We start from the raw sequence: 16,819 nt of genomic DNA, 5'->3' as shown, positions 1-16,819 counted from the left end.
AACACTGGCCAGGCCTCTGTCAATCAGCTCTCCAGATCCCCCTGGGGATCCTTGAGCGAGGTGTGGGGAAAGATCCTAACCTTTCCAGCTCAGAAAGTAGCTGATTCTGGGCCTGCATTTATTTTCAGGTCACCGTCAGCCTGAGGAAAACCGTGTTCAATCAGGCAGACTGGAGTTTCTACTGCTGCTGCTGCCCCCATTCTGGTCAAGAAAAGTGGGGGATCAATAAACTTGAGTATACATAGGTGGGCGTCTTGGCCATTTAGCAAATGGTCCTCACACCCACAGGAGGGCATGAAGGGGGGCTCATTCAGAGGTTGGACACTGAGACCAAAATCAGGTGGCTGCGTTCTCATCGGCCCCCATCTCCTCTGTCCCCTCCTGCTTTTGAGGTTTGGAGGTTGTAGATTCTCCTTGTCATCTACTATTGCATCTGGGGGAGATGGTGCCATTTGAAGTGGCTTCTTCCTTTGAAGTGGGGGTGGAGAGGGCTCAAGAACTTTCCAGACTCTTCTGATTAGCATAAAATAGACACTGCGTGGAGCATTGTCTGGAGCTTTGTGGAGAGAGGGGAAGAAAAGATGTAGTTCATGCTTCTGGAGAGAGTCAGTCTTAATGGATGAGTCAGCCAGCACATTAAAGCAACATTAGGGCCTGTAGAGTGACAGACATTCTTGTTTACGTATAGAATCTTAGACCAGAATCAGAATGTGTGTGGGGTGGGACCCAGGCATGGGTGAGTTTTAGAAGCTCCCCAGGTGTTTCTCATGCACAGCCAGGGTTTCCGGCCATTCCTCCAGTACAGTGTTCGCAAATGGGGATGATTTTGTCCCCTGGGAGACATTGGCAGTGTCTGGGGACGTTTTTGGCTATCACAATTAGGGGTGGTAGTACTACTGACATTGGTGAGAGCATCTTGTACGGAAATAGCACATGGCAGGGTTTGGAGGTAGGAGAATGTTGTTTGCTTTCGCAAAAAAGAAGGAGCCTCGTGGTTTCATGAGAGTCAGCTGAGATCCGGAGTTGGTTTTTTCAGCCTGATTTTCCCCAGAGTTGGGTCTGTGTCTTGTCCAGACACTTTTGGTTCGGATGTCAAGCCCCTCTGACTGTGTTTGCTGTGTGTGTCAGTAGCCCTCAGGCCTTTCTGCGCCCTGTTGTGAGCCAAGTCAAGGAGCCCCTGTCAGGTACCATCGGCCTCAAGTTCCCAGCCCCACCCTCGGGCTGACTTTCCCTAAGTCCATGCGTATGTGAAAGCTACTGTGCAGAAGCTCGCCTTCCCTCTGGCTCCAGGAAGACGCAGTGCCCCTTGCCTTAGTTAATGGCTTGGCTTCATGGCCCCTTCGGTCATTTATTCCCTACTTCTTAGAGAAGAGTGAGGAAGTGTCCCTCGTCTTTCGTGTCCATCATGATACCTGACACGTGGCAGTTGCCCCATAAATATTTTTGAATGAAAGAGTGAATCCCTGAATGAGTGGGAGATCTGAGCATTTTACTGTGAATTGCCCCTTTAATAAGTACATAGTCCTTCAGTCCTTGGGCCATAAGTTGAATTAGGAGAGAGAGATTGGTAATAAGGAGGAAAGTCTCTACGGTCAAGAACTTCCAGGGAATAGGACAGGTAACCTGAAGGAAGTGGGAACCATTTCCCCTTGGAGTTCCCCTGCTCGTGGCCCTTTCTGGCCACGGGAGTGGCCACTGAGGAGCCATTTCTGCCCTCCTGGGATGACCCAAACACGCGTGTGTGGTAATCCTCCCAGGGCATCAGCGTCCGAGATCCAGCTGCAGGGTGGCATGAGCAGAGCTGAGGCAGGAAGCACAGTTTAATCAGAATACCTCCTCTTCTCGGGTCTGGTTATAGGTAGCAAATGCTTCAGAGCCGCTCTTCTCTGCCCTTAAGGCCTTGTTTCTGCAACTCCGGAAAAAAGGGCCCCTGGTGTCCCAGGCTCAGGTTGGGGTGGGAAAGGTGTGTTGCTAGGGCTGCCTGTGATGGGAACCCGGTCCCATGCAGGGCCTTCTGCCCCCTCACAGAAAGTCCCGGGGGGAGGGCCTGTTCTTGGGCCCTTTGCTGGGCTCTGGCTGGCTTTGTCCGGTGGAGTTTCTGGAACCAGCCTTATCTGTCCCTGTGTGATGTGCAGTTAGAAACTTGCTCCTCGAAGTCGGGTCCCCAGACCAGCAGCACCCACGGCACCTGGTTAGAAATGGAGAGTCTTGGGCCCCACCTTGGGCTGCCCAAGTCAGTCTGCATTTTAACAAGATGCCCAGGTGGTTTGTGGGCACGTAAAAGCCTGAGGAGTGCCTTGCTAGAAGACTGCTCGCTGAGGGGGGCAACTGAGGGGGTGGCCTCATTTGAGTGGCATAGATGCCCGTCTTTGCAGAGCGCTTTAGGACAGTGCTTCTCAAACTCTGAGGTGAAGGACAGGTGGTTTATTTCATTCTTTTGGGGACGGATATGTGGCCCGATGAGCATGACCCTCTGCACAAGTCTTAACTGGTCTATATGCTTTCCCTGTTCAAAGAGACAAGTCTGCCGTCGCGTGCTTGAATGTGGTAGCAATATCAAATTGCTAGAAACGTCTCTAAATCCTTACTCTCTTTTCCTGTGCTTATCTTGCCAAGGACCCACGACTAACAGATCCTGAATGGTCTGCAGACCTGCTTTAAGTGGCCCTGGTCTAGGGCCCCATCTTTGGCTCAGATAGACTTGGGTTTGAATCCTGGCTCTGTCACTGAACTTGCTGTGTGTTCTTGGGCAGCTGTTTAGCCTCTCTGAGTCTTAATTTTGTCATCTGTAAGTCGGAGATAATAATGCCTCTGCCTCATAGGGTTGGAGTTAGGGTTAAATGAGGCAAGCGTGGGTGAAGCACAGAACGCGTGCTTGATAATACTGGCTGTCAGCTGTGGGTAGCAGCAGTATTGTTACTGTTTGCTGTCTTGGAGCATCTGAAAATGAGGACAGTGGCTCCACTTAAGGAATACCATTGCTCTTAGATAGACAACTGTCTTTAAAAGTGTAGCAAATTAGTTTGGAACAGAGACTTTCTTCCCCCTGTGAATTTCTGATAGTTTGGGGCTGCTGGTAATGTATTTTCCTCTATGTGAATCCAAGCAAAACCAAGGATCAGAATTGGGACAATGTTGGAACTTGTTTTGCAGCAGTGGAAAGAAGTAATAAGCAGTGGGTAGGAAAGCCCTTTCACCCGCAGGGCCGGACTGCTAACTCTTCCCTCTCCTCGCCCACAGTGTATCTCTTGGATACCCTCTCCCAAGCAGGCCGGGTGGATTTTCAGTGCTAAGTTGCCTAATTCTAAACTGCCAGTGCATCGTCTCTTTGCGGAGAAATTCAGCTTCCCTCTTGGATGTTTCATCAGAACAGGGAGGTGAAGTGAAAAAGTAGAGGACTCAAGTTAGAAGATCTGTGTTCTGGAGTCAACTTAGCAAGCACTGATTGGGGTATCACCTCACTGGCCCATGTTTGTTAAGCTCTTTTTGGGTTCCAGACCCCTCTGATAATCTAAAGAGAACTTTGACACCCTCCTTCACCCTGAAGAGTGTATGCACACCCAAACACATTAAACTGTGCATTTGATGTCGTTGGGGGGAGATCCCTGGACCTCATCAAAATCTCAAGGACCCTTGGCTAAGAAGCTCCACAAGGCTTGTTACTAGTGTACTAGAATATCCAAGTGGCACGTTTTGGAGTCAGAGTGCGGGGGTCTGAATCGTTCCTCTGCTGCTTGCTGGCTTGTTGAACTTGGGTAAATTAATTATCTCCTCTAAGCCTCAGTTTCCCCATCTATAAAGTCGGGACAAGGATAGTACTTACCTCATAGGGTAGTTGTGAAAGTAGATGAGGTAATATTTGTCAAATGCCTGTGTTGCATTATTACTGTTTAGCTTACAGAATGCCCCGTTGCCCTCTGGAGGAATCCCACCTTGGTAGCAAGAACTTGTGCTGTGCTTATTTGAGAGCAAACAGTATTTGGACTGAGACCATGAGGCTTTCCTTTGGGTGGGTGGGGAGTGGCCCCCTGACATACCTCTGGGAAATTTGGAAAGTTGGGCAGCTTTGGAGCAAGGCTCCTAGAAGCCCTCGCGGCCCAGCTGCTCCCATTCAGTAATTTCCATGTGCCATTGTTGGTTTTGGCTCCAGGCTGGAGATCCCTGCCTCTGGAGCTTCCCTGAAACTAGACGCCCGACCCAGAGCAGCAAGGAGGAGGGGAAGGAAGAACAGAGAAGCAGACTTTTTTTTCTCTCCTTAATTAACTCTGGCTCTTTTGCTCCCTGGGCTTTTGGGCTCTCGCAGCCCCAGCAATTAGTGGGAGTGTTAACTGGGGTCAGGGCAGAGGCCGGCCTTCAGGGAACTCCCGGGGACAGTACTGGGGAGAAGGAAGTGCCTCTCAGGCAGGAATGAGGGCTTTGCCTCTGGCCGCCTGGGCCACTGCCCCCTTTTAGCTGAGCCACCCCCAGTTCCAGCCCCAAGTTCGAGCTCAGCTGTCCCGGGAGAATAGCGAGGAGCTAAAGGATTCCAAACCTCGGCCCCCACCTACCGGGCCTTAATTACATCAACGCACAAAGCCGGGGTGGCTGCTCAGCCTGTCCTGGTGAACAATCGCATCCTGTTCTCACGGCCTGTTTTCCCCCAGCTGCCCCTCTCTTTCATCTCGGCCTCTTTCCCAGGGACGCGGGGCTCGTTCCCAGGAGGCCAGAATCTGGGTTCTAACCTTCTTACTTCTTCCCTAGTCTCGCTGGTTTTGTTTACTCCTTTCTCCCTTTCCCTTTCCCCTCCTATGTTCCTGAGGCAGCCCCATCCAGTCCTGTGTGTGGGTGAAAGGTGTGAAAAAAAATGCATGTGTCTGTTTTTGCTTCTAATTTGCATGTTGTCATGAGAGAGAAGCAAAATGCCCCCACTTTATAATGACGCCCCACTAGTCATAATGACACCTTCCATTTGTTTAGAATTTGATAGTCTTAGAAATACCATCGCATGCGTTTCTCGTGGATCCGCACACGTTTTGATGCAGTAGCGAGGATGGGTACCGCTTACACCTAATTTAGGGGAGTGAAGCGGCTTGGCACCAGCCCCATGGCTAGGAAGCCACAGAACAGGGACAAAACCCGGGTCTGGACCCGGGCCCTTCCTACCCCCTTGGCTTCCTGAGTGTGGGCCTTTTTCAGTCCACCCCAGGGTCTCAGCAGAAACGCCTTGGGCAGGAGGACGTCCAGGGCCGCCCCCACCCCGCCCCCCGTCAGTGATGGTGAACTTGAGCTCCTTGCCGGATGAGCTGTGAGTGCGAGTGAGGGGCCCCTGAGAACTGGCATTTCTGGTCTCTCCACTTGACTCTGCCCCTTCCCCAGCTTCAAGGGACAAGGACATCAATTTTTTCCTATTTTACTGTTGCTATTCCAGATACTTAGGTCTTTAAAAGCTCCAGAGGGCTTCCCTGGTGGCGCAGTGGTTAAGAATCCTCCTGCCAACGCAGGGGACATGGGTTCGAGCCCTGGTCCGGGAAGATTCCCACATGCCACGGAGCAGCTAAGCCCGTGCGCCACAACTACTGAGCCTGCGTGCCACAACTACTGAAGCCTGCGCGCCTAGAGCCCGTGCTCTGCAGCAGGAGAAGCCACCGCAATGAGAAGCCCGCGCACTGCAATGAAGAGTAACCCCTGCTCGCTGCAACTAGAGAAAGCCCACGAGCAGCAACGAAGACCCAACGCAGCCAAAAGTTAAAAAAAAAAAAAATCTCCAGAGAAGGAGCTTCTCTAGTCCTGTCCACATTCCAGTGTCTCCTGGCCCTGGCCCGCAGCCCAGGCAACTGACCCTGTGATTGGGACGTCTCAGTAAGCAGGACGTGTGGAAGCCGCTTTCTGGACCTGGGCTTCCCTGCCCAGTTGGGTGACAGGCCTGCAGCCCAGTCACAAGGCAGCAAAGCACAGGCGGCTGGGTGACTGTCGGGCCCCTGGGAGGATCTTTGCTTGCAGAACCCGGCCTGGTTCAGGCGGCACAGCCCCTGTAATTAGTGTTGTTTTGGCGACAGCTGGTGCCGTTCCTTCACTTTAAACCTCTTCCCTCCTTCACATTTGCACAGGGCTTAGGGACCTGACATTCCCCCTCCCGCCGGCATTCCCAGGAGGCTCCTGAGCCCCGTATGGTGAAGCTCGGCTCTCTTCTGTCCTTGTGCTGGTGGGGCTTTGCAGCACAGGCAGGAATCCTCGTCGGCCGGGAGTCTCGAGGGACACTGGAGCCTGCAGTGGCAGCTGTCTGCTGCCCCCAGCCTGGGGCAGAGCACCTGACTGCACTCTTTCGGTAGGCGCCTTTCACCAGAGACCTTTAGAGTGCTTTAAGGGTTAAGGGGCTTTTTGTTATGTTCCCTGGAGAATTCCAGCCCCTTGGGAAGGGTCCCCCACTGGCCCAGGTCTGAGCACCATAGCCCCGTGGCCTTGGACTGCAGACGTGCCTGTTCCGTCTCATTGTGGTGAGCTGCCTCGCCTGGGCTATGCCGTCTCCGCAAGTCTTCATCCTGACTCCTCAGACACACGGACTTTAGTCAGAATGTGCTCCTCTTGTAAATCAACTGTCCTTCAATTAAAAAAAAAAAAAAAAAAAAAAGAATGTGCTCCTTTGGCCCCTGTGTAGTTTACATTCTACATTACATTCCAGAAAAACTGGAAAATGCTTAATTTCCAACAAAAATGATCATTCTGATCATTTAAATAGTGCCACCAATAACATTTGATTGTATTTCCCTCTGTTCTTTATTTTAATATGCATAGATTCTTAAAAAAATTAGTTGTAATCTTACTGATTACATACTTCTGTATGTAGCTTTTTCATGTAACACTGTAGAATGAGCATTCTTAATGAAATGGTGTGGTTTTAAAACATTTTCAGTGGCTACACTGTTGCTTCCTTGTGCATTCCCTGTTGTTCCCCCCACCTCCAGCTTGTCTTTACTTTAAGCCTCAGAACTTCACGGAGCTGGATGGTCAGGAGCCACTGTCGGGGTTGTATGGGTGTAATATTAATCCAGAGCTGCCAGGGTGCTGGGAGGAGGGGCCTGGGGCCTGATGGGACAGAGGCTCCCAGCATGGCCTCTTTGGCCCTTGGTGCCGTCGTCCTTGAACGGCCCCTGGCTGTTTCAGGAAGCCTCCGTGACTTATGCAGGGGTGAGGCGATGGGGCACAGGTTCAGGTTGGCCCTCAGGACCCATGGGTGCATAAGTTGAGTTTCATTTCCAGCCTTGGGCCTGGCATGGTGGCCCAGGTGCCAGGAACATGCAGCTGTGGCTCAGCTCTGTCTCCTTCCTTGAGCTGTTGGGTTTTTGGACCCTAGCTGTATCCCACAGCCAGGCCTTCCCCTGAAGGCTCCTGTACTCACCCTGGAGTCGTCAGGTGCATTTCACCCTCCCCTCGAGGGCCTGGGGACCGCAGGGGTCTGGGCTTAGCCACCTGAACGTCAGGACAGACACCAACCTTTTCTCCCAGTATCTCTTAACTACACTTCTGATGAAGATAATGATTAATAACAATGCTAACAAGCATCAGCCTTTGTTCTTGGAGACCCAAAGCCACTTTCAGTTCTGTTGATTTACACCCTTTTCCCTTTCTTGTGAAAGGGTAAGTTGAGGCATCGAGAGATTTAAGAGTTTTGAGCATGGCTTCCGATCCTGACTCTGTCCTCTGTAAGTTCCGTTACTTATCCACTGAGCCTCAGTCTCCTCATGTGTACAATGAAAGCAGTGATGCCTGACTTGCAAAGTTGACGTGAGGATCAAATTAGCGTATTTCTGTAAACTTCTCTGGCACATAATAGGTGCCCAGTCAGTGGTGTGTTGTTGATGTTGTTTAGGGTCACAAAATGCACCACCCTCAAAGCCGGAGGGACTTGCCCATCCAGCCCCTTCCCAGCTCATGTTTCCCTGGAGTCCCTTCAACTGTGCACTTACCTAGCCAGCTCCAGGCAGGAAGCTTTCCTGCTTGGCTGATCAGAGGAGGCAGGCTGACCAGAGGTGCAGTTGTTTTCAGCTCCTTCTGGATGGGACATGGTGCCAGGTCGGGCCATGCCCTCCTACACCCCGCCAATCTGAGTGAAAGTAACTAGGACCCTTTCCTTCTGGCTTTTGTCTTAGATGGTGTTGAGAAGGCAACTCCACGGGAATGCAGGATGCGGTGTCATGATTAACTTGCTAGTGTGCCTTTGTGGCCACGCTTGTCTGCAGGCTCTTGCTAGACCACCCCTCCCCGCCTCACCCACCACCGCCAAAAAACAACAACATGAAGCCAAAGAGAGAGTCATCAGAGGACAAGTTCTGGTTCTGGGTCCTTGTGCCCCAGTCTGAGGGCATATAGTTGGCTGTCTACTTCCAGGAGGCAGTGAGCTCTAGCCTGGCTAGACAGAGCCGGCCTTTGAGACTTCCAGAGAATAATCTTAAAAACTTGCCAGCCATCTGCCCAAGACCTTGAGTTTTGGGTGCCATTCCTCCTGAGGCCATGAACCACAGCACTGGCATCACGTGGGGGCTAGTTGAAAATGCAGAATCTCAGGCCTCATGCTAACCCTACTGAGTCAGAACTTGCATTTTAGCAAGACCCCTAGGAGATTCGTGTGCACATTAAAGGTTGAGAAGCAAGGATTTAGAGCACAGTTCTCAATCACAGGTGCACGTTAGAATCACCTGGAGAGCTGGAAAAAAATGTACGGATTCCCTCGGGCCTAATCCACTCCACTGAATCAGAATCACTGGGGATAAGATCTGGGCACGGGTATTTTTATAAAAGGAAAAAACTTTTCCTTAGGTGATTCTAATGTGTGACTGGAGTGGAGAACTGATTTAGACAGACCTCTGTCTTTGGGATGGATGGTCCTGAATGAGATGATCATGATGGTAATAGTTGCTATTTACTGAGCTCCTACTCTGCATGAAAGGCCTTATTCTTATCTAGAATCTTCTTTTTAAACCCGAAAGGTGCCGGTTCTCTCACTGTCTTGCATATGAGAAAACTGAGGCTCGGAGAGGTGAAGTTAGGTGCCTAAGGCCATGTAAGTATATTGGGGCTGGAACTGCCTGCCTGGAGGCTTCTTTTGCCATTACTTCACTGTAGCTGAAGCTCATAATGGTTTCGAAGGGCCTGGTTCTCACTGGAAAATCTGACAGGGGATTCTTTTCTGGCTCAGTTTCAATGATACCTTCAGACTGTGTGGTTTTAGGATCATTCAGTTTGAGGAAAAGCACAGCAGCTTTTAGTCTTCAGATCTGTGTGTCTCTCAGAATGAGGGGACAAGTTGCAAAGGAATGATGGAAAAATCTTAAGGAAAAGGAGGTATTTCCAAAGGTCTTAGAGAACCCGACCCAGCTCTATTTATTTTAAGCTAGCTTTGTGTGTTTGAGCGAGTGCCTTTATCCCTGTGGACCCAGACTCCACCCCTCCCCCGAGACAAGCTAGGGGAGAACTTGCTGCTCTTTCCAGTTCTAAGATAAAAGTGGGGAAACTAAGGCCTCGGCCAGAGTGAGCCAAACTGTGGACCCTCAGAGCAGCTGGGAGGCAGCGCCGGGGCCGGGGCCGTGTGTGGGGAGGCATGGAAAGCACACAGAGGGGAGCATCTGTGCCCCAACACAGCATCCCCGAGTCCTGAGCCTGCAGAGAAACCCAGAGAGGAGCAAAGAGAATGGGCAAGATGCTGAGAAACAGCCCTTTCTTTCTGTGTTTTGAACCACGTCCAAACCTAACTTTTAAGTTCGAATAAGGATTTGAAAATCAGCCTGGGGCTCCCACGGACTCTAAATCCAGGTTGCTGTGTGTGTCTTCCTTATAAAGTCATGGACTGTCTGTGTTTGGGGAATGGAATGAGTGAGGGGGAATGTTTCACTGCTTTCTTTCGTCGCTTTTCCTTTCAAGAAACACAGCACCCTGCCCTTCACACGGGCCTCTGGTGCATTTCGCTGCGCGGTTGGTCCCTGCACCCATGCTGTGGGGCTTGGAAGGGTGCGTGGGGTGACCCCCCTTTATAGTGGGGGAAACACAGGCCCACAGATGCCAAGTGAGAGCCCTGCTGTCCCGAGGCAAATTAGGGGCAGAGCCTGGCCTTGAATCCAAGTCTTATGACTACAAGCCCAGCAACCCTTTTCTTCTACCAACACTTCCCTAGGGACCCCCTTCCTGGCCTTCCGGGGAACTGTCATTCTTTTTTTGAAAAATTGTGTAACCAATAAACAACTCCATTCTTTTTATTAAAAATTTCAAATAATACAAATGGCCTGGGACTTCCCTGGTGGTCCAGAGGCTAAGACTCCATGCTCCCAAGGCAGGGGGCCCGGGTTCGATCCCTGGTCAGGGAACTAGATCCCACATGCTGCGACTAAGAGTCCACATGCCGTAACTAAAGATCCCGCGTGCCACAACTAAGACCCGGTGCCGCCAAATAAATAAATAAATAAATATTAAAAACGAAAAAAATAAACAAATGGCCCCCCGCTTCCACCACCCCTTCTCCCCATCCCATACCACTCCTCAGAGGTAACCACTGATGAGTGTTTGACATGAGTCCTCCCAGCCCTTTTTAAAATATGCCTTTTGCATGTGTCACTGATGGATTATTGTAACCCCTAAGCACCTTGCTTGCTTTACTTGCCAGCTGTGTGTGTGCACGTGTGGAGAAAGCAAACATTCTATTATTACCTTCAGCAAGATAAAACCAGGTTGTAAATCAGCTGGACTGGTGGTCTAGAGCAGGGGTTCTCCAACGGGGATGTGCATGGGAATCAACCGTAGATGTTGCTAGAATGCAGATTCTGATTCAGTAGGTATGGAGTAGGCCCTGGGATCCTGCATTTCTAATAAGGTCCCAGTTGGTGCAGATGCTGCCAGTCAGAGGCCGCACTTTGAATAGGGAGGGTTTAGAGCAAGGCCTCTGGAACTGAACAGACCCACTGGGCCTTTAATCTCTAGCCGACTGAGCTGGGCAAGTGTGTAAGCTTTCTGTGCTTATAAATCGAGGAATAAGAATGACACCTTACCAATAGGATTGATGTGAAGACAAAATGAACTGGGGCCTGTGAAGCACCTAGTCCAGTGCCTGGCACATAGTAAGTGCTCAGTAAGTATCAGTTATTAGTATCATCTGGAGACAGAGACCATCAAGTTGTCCAAGCCAAACAGAAAACACTTGCTGGTTGGCTACTATTTGGTGCTGTTCGTGCCGTGCACTTCTCCATTATTCATTTAATGTTACCATCATCACATCAGGTTTTTTTTTTTTTTTTTTGGCTGTGTTGGGTCTTCATTGCTGCGCGCGGGCTTTTCTCTAGTTGCGGAGAGCGGGGGCTACTCTTCATTGTGGTGCACGGGCTTCTCATTGAGGTGGCTTCTCTTGTTGCGGAGCACAGGCTCTAGGTGCACGGGCTTCAGTAGTTGTGGCTCGCAGGCTCTAGAGCGCAGGCTCAGTAGTTGTGGCGCACGGGCTTAGTTGCTCTGCAGCATGTGGGATCTTCCCGGGCCAGGGCTCGAACCCATGTCCCCTGCATTGGCAGGTGGATTCTTAACTACTGCGCCACCAGGGAAGCCCCACATCAGGATTTTTAATATGTCTCATATGGTATTATTCCCATTTGCTTATGGGGAAACTGAGTCTCAGGGAGTTTGGGTGTCTTAACCAGATCCACACAGCTAAGAAGTAGCAGAAATAAACTTACACCCTGGGTCCAGGTCGAATGCTTGTCATATGCACTGCAGCTGCTTTCTCTTGAGAACCTATTACTTTCATGGCCCAGTGGGTGGAGTGGAAGCTACAGCCTCTGAGTGTGGCTCCAGGGAAGTAAAGACACAGGCTTCAAACTTTTTTTGCTCCCACACCTGCCAAAAGAATTTTGAAAAACTGTATCTCCTTACACATTTAAAAATTCACATAGAAAATTTTTTTCTCATAACTTTAAGCAGAGCGTATTTCCAGGCTTATTTTGTCAAAGCCTAGAATGGCAAACTCAGCCCACACAGTTATGGAAAATGTCTGCCGTAATTCCTAACTGGCAAAGCTGGACCTCGTTGTTAGACCGTCAGCCAAATCATGCTTTGTGTTGGAAAAACTCTGACTCCATTTTTTGATTCAAATAAATGTGTTAAACAGGTGTCCCTGTGTCAGCTTCCTTCCTTCCTAATTCTAAAATAAACAGATGGGTAGATAAGCTAGAGAAGGTCTTGGTAAAATAAGGCCAGCTCCCTTCTCAATGTCCATCCTCAGGAGACTCCTCCCAGGAATGCTGCATTCTTGAGTTGTCCCTTTGTTTGGTGGCTTTTACCAGGGCAAAGCACCAGGGTAAAGTTGGGGTGGCTGGAGGAATGGGCCTTTCTTCAGGGAAGTGTTGAGGAGGGCCACCTCGAAAGAGAGCTGGTGGGTTCCGATGGTTCCCAGCACATTGTGGAAGGACACCATGGGGAAGTGGAGGTTTTGGAAATTGATTCCCTGAAGGCCAACCATGTCAGGAAGTCCCCGAGTTTCCCAGGTGTACCTTGGTGGGCAGACCACTGAACCAGATGCCTCCTAGGCTTTTGCTCTGTGAACGTCACGTTGCTCAACCCAGAGCCTGTGGATCTCTGTGAATCTTTGGAGCTGGGACTGAGCCTGTTCCCCCCGTGGGCTCCCTGGTGACAACCCTGGACCTTGCCCCACGTTTCTTCCCCGTTCCTCTCTCTCAGCGAGGTAGTGGGGGACTTACACTATACTGATGAATGGCAGAGAGGTAAACTGAGGCCCAGACCCAGTGAGTGACTTAATGGCCACAGAGCGGTCCACGTACCCCACCAGGAAAGCTGGCTGGCCTTCCCAGCGGAGGTATCACAAGTCAAACAAGCCTTGGGTGTGTCAGGAGAGCTGGTCCTCAGAGTCCATCCCCCGCTTCAGTGCAACTCGCTTGCATTCTCTCCTCCTCGGCATCTCTGTCTGTGAAATGGGCTGATGTGGCAGGCATTTAGCCTAGTGTTCACAGGCTTTGAAGTTGGGCAGACTTGTATCTGAATCCTGGCTCTGCTACTTACTAGCTGCGTCACCTTGGGCAAGTTACTTACCTCTCTGTGCCTGTCTCCACATGGGTAAATGGGAATAAGAATAATGTCTCCCTCATGGGGTGGTTGAGGAGATACAGGAGACAATGGCTAGTTAGCATGCTCAGGAAATATTCTTGCTGTTGCTACGCTTGTTTCTTGTTCCTCGTAGGAATTATGAAAAAGACCCAGTGGAGTGAAGGCCTGGTTGAGACTCTCCAAGGGCAGGGCATCCCTCCCCAGGATGGCAAGCACATTCAAAGAGATGCTTCATAAATGTCACCTGATAAAGGGTGACACCCCTACCACCTGCTGAGCCTGCTGCTGGCCTCCTGCCTTCCTGCTGCCCCAGGGCACAAGGCTGCCCCTTACTGCTCCCTGCTTTTCCTCGCAGCCTGATGGCTCTGGGGCCACCCCGTGGGGACCTGTTGGACACTCTGCTGCCCGCCTCCTGTGCTGTGCCCTTCCTGGGGGACGGGACACAGGCACTCGAGCTCTCTTGCCTTCTGTTTGAAAGCTGCCCTGGCTCGATTTCTTGAGGGCTTCTCCCGGCAAATGTTTTAGAAGCACAGTCTTGTCTCCACCCTTCTATGCCTTCCCCTTAGGAATTTTGTCATCTTTTCTAACAAACTTTCAGCTGGAAGTTACTCCCTTCTCCTCCTCCTCCTCTGGCCCACAGAAGTAAATAATGAAACAAAGCAAAGCTCCAGTCTACCTTGGGCTCTGGCCCTTTCAAGGAATCCCTTTGTCAAGCAAAGAATCCTTTTGTAAAGTGAATAATGATTCACTTTGGACTTCAGTTTGGGTTTTTTTTGTTCAGGGTCTTTCTCAAGAGTGGGGGCCAGGCTAATTTGTAGGCTGGGGGCTGGGGGGATGGGCGCTGCCTCCCTCTCTACCTACTGAAAGGGCTCCCGGTTTGGCTGCTGCTGTTCTGGTTACCTGTAATCCTTCCGATGTCTTCCTGTCAGGGCTCTGGCCCGACAACATGGATCACACTGGCCCAGAAGGTGGTGACGGTTTGTGTTTCTCGCTCTGTTTTGTTCCCTTGCTTCGCCCATCGCGTCTCCATGGAAACAGGCGCAGCCTTTATGTTGCCTTTGCTTTGGGCAAATTGATGCCTGCCGACTGGGGATTTTTCTTTGCTCTCCACCCTCTTCCCCTCTTTGGGATCAAAGGGGAAGGTGGGGACCGCACAGGAAGACTTGCAGTGGCCTGGAGCTCCCAGGTTGGGGGAGCCATAGTCAGTCCTCCAGCTGGGGACCCGTGCCTGGGCCCGGCCTGTGTGGTGGAGCCTCGTGCGTCATGAGGCCATGGGTGGAGCGAGTGCGCCATGATTTATAGACACTCAGCCCCCTCGGGCCCCACCCCCCACCCCCATACTCGCAGAGGCAGCTGCTGGCCACTTGGGGCGGGAGGCTGGTGGGAGAGCTGGCACCTGCTGATCCTCTGGCAGGAACTTTGCACGAGGCCTTTAACCTTTCCAGGCCTTGGTTTCTCCGGGGAGGGTGGAGACATTTTGAACCTCTTTGATACTGTGACCCCTTTTACCTTAAGGAAGCCCCACATCTGGGTAAACTGCAAAATCATTGTCATATGATTGTTCTATGGTAAATAGTAAATTCTGTGTTTGACTCAAACCAGTGAGTTGCCTGGTTTGAAATTAAAGTTCAGAATTGGGAGCCTCTCTTTAGACTAGACTGAGCATTTTGCATGTGATCCAGGCTCCCAGGTGCCCCCTCCTCCTGCCCAGGGTGTCCTGCATTCCCGGGCTGATCACGGCAGGGAGACTGCTGTTCCAGGCCAAGGCAAAAGTGTTGGCCTGAGCAGCCCAGGGCAGGGCAACAGCAGATCTGCTCTGTGTCCTCACGGACCTCCCAGCAGCTCAGTAGCGAGTAGGCGAGGATGGCCCAGGCAGGACCGGGCTTCCTGAGCAGTTTTCTGCCTGAGCGGGTTGCCAGCCACACTTCCTGTGGTCATCTCGGGCACTGCTGGCTTGACAAGCTATGTTATCCAACAGGCGAAACAGTAGGCTTTTATCACTCAGTACCACGCTCGTGCCAGCTTTACTCACTGGTCAAATACGCCACCTCCACGCTTCATTTCAATATCGGAACTCTCCACCCATCTGCTTGTCAAATTTAGCAAAGGATGTGTTTAACCTCAGATTTGTGTTGTCCAAAAGCCTCCCTTGAGACTGGAGCTGGAGCCAAGATGTCTGAGGGGAACTCCGAGTGTGTCAGGTGATGCTCTCGTGGTGATAGAGGTCAGGCGGTCCAGTCTCCTGCTGCAGAACAGGCACTTGCTGGAGTGATGCACTGTTCGGGGGTCTCTCCTGGGAAGTGCTCTTTCTAACACCTCTTTACAGTCAAGAAAGTTTCTTCTGGAGTCTCACCTAAATCCCATTTTATTTGGTCTGTCTTTAAGAAAGAGAACAGAGAGCAAGTAGCCTTAATGCTTTACCCAAAGACCCGTACAGCTCTACTCAGCCTTGGCCAAACACACCTGATTTGGGAGGGTCGCCTCCCTGCTCTCTCTTGTTCCAGCAGAACAATGCCCGAGTTTCCTGTTGGTAAGACAAGGAGAGTGGCAGCTGCCTCATTGGGTTGGTGTGAAAATTAAATCCCGTGGGGACGCACGTCACCAAGTGCCTGGCGTATGGTCCATTTTCCATCATTCCGGTTAACTCTGAATGCATTTTCTTTCCTGCCTACTTTTATGCCACCCAGGGTCCCTGCTTTTCCTCATAGCCGCTCCTGAACGAAGCCCCCTGGGCTGGTGGGACATCCTCTCACTGGCCCAGAGCAAAAAGGCCCTGGATGGCACCATCCCTGTCCCTGTTTCTAAACTGACCTCCAGGAGCTCCCAGTTGGGACTGCCAACTCCCGGGCTCTCCCAGGGGCTGCAGCAGGGTCCCTGGTACCTCACTGAGAGAGGCCTTCACCAATTGGCCCGTGGACAGCAGCCTGAATCTCTGCTTTGTCCGAAGGGTGACCCCCAAGCCACAGGAGCAAGGACTGCAGAGGGAGCTATTTTTTCCAGGTTTTACTCTTTTTTCTTTTCCCTTTGAACCACAGGTACCATGGCAGAGTGGTTGAGAGCAGCGACTCTGGAGCCAAACTGCCTGGGTTCTCACTCAGCTCTGCCACCGTGGCCGCCCTTCCCTCCCTGTGTCTCAGGCTTCTCTGTGGCACATAGGCAGCGCTAAAGAAAATATTTGCTATAATTTCCCTAGAGTTTTGAAAAGTGTGCCATTGTTTGATTTAAAATTTCCTCCCCTCCCTTTCTCCTGATCAGCATAAATATACAGGCAGACCTCAGAGATGTTGTAGGTTCGGTTCCAGACCGCCGCAATAAAGTGAATATCGCAGCAAAGTGAGTCACACACGTTTTTTGGTTTCCTAGTGCATATAAAAATTATGTTTACACTATACTGTGGTCTATTAAGTCTGTAACAGCATTATGTCTTAAAAAAAACAATGTACATGCCTTAATTAAAAAATACTTCACTGAGAAAAAAATGCTAAGCATCATCTGAGCCTTCAGCCAGTCACAGTAGTAACATCAAAGATCACTGATCACAGATCACCATCTCAAATATAATAATAATGAAAAAGTTTGAAATATGGTGAGAATTACCAAAATGTGACACCGAGACACAAACTGAGCAAGTGCTGTTGGAAAAATGGCACCAATAGACTTGCTCGTTGCAGGGTTGCCACAAACCTTCAATTTGTAAAAAACTCAGGTGAATGGCAATGAAACGAGGTCTGCCTGTACATATTGCTTA

The 16,819-nt window shown here is 50.7% G+C and overlaps 1 protein-coding gene across 5 annotated transcripts in view; it reads left to right on the top strand.

The window, feature by feature from the left end:
• The window catches only part of CUEDC1 (CUE domain containing 1), a 75,474-nt gene that overhangs the window by 16,571 nt on the left and 42,084 nt on the right, over positions 1-16,819 (top strand). The window contains exon 2 of one of the 5 annotated variants that reach the window (XM_068530712.1): positions 8,964-9,037. The exons of the other annotated variants lie outside the window; for them this stretch is intronic. The gene's annotated coding sequence lies outside the window, so the exon portion shown is untranslated. The remainder of the gene's footprint in view (positions 1-8,963; positions 9,038-16,819) is intronic. 5 annotated transcript variants of the gene reach the window in all.

Source organism: Eschrichtius robustus, chromosome 20, assembly GCF_028021215.1.
Source record: "Eschrichtius robustus isolate mEscRob2 chromosome 20, mEscRob2.pri, whole genome shotgun sequence".
NCBI lineage: Eukaryota > Metazoa > Chordata > Mammalia > Artiodactyla > Eschrichtiidae > Eschrichtius > Eschrichtius robustus.
The sequence above is the reverse complement of the archived record's forward strand: the minus strand, read 5'-3'. Positions and strand labels throughout refer to the sequence as shown.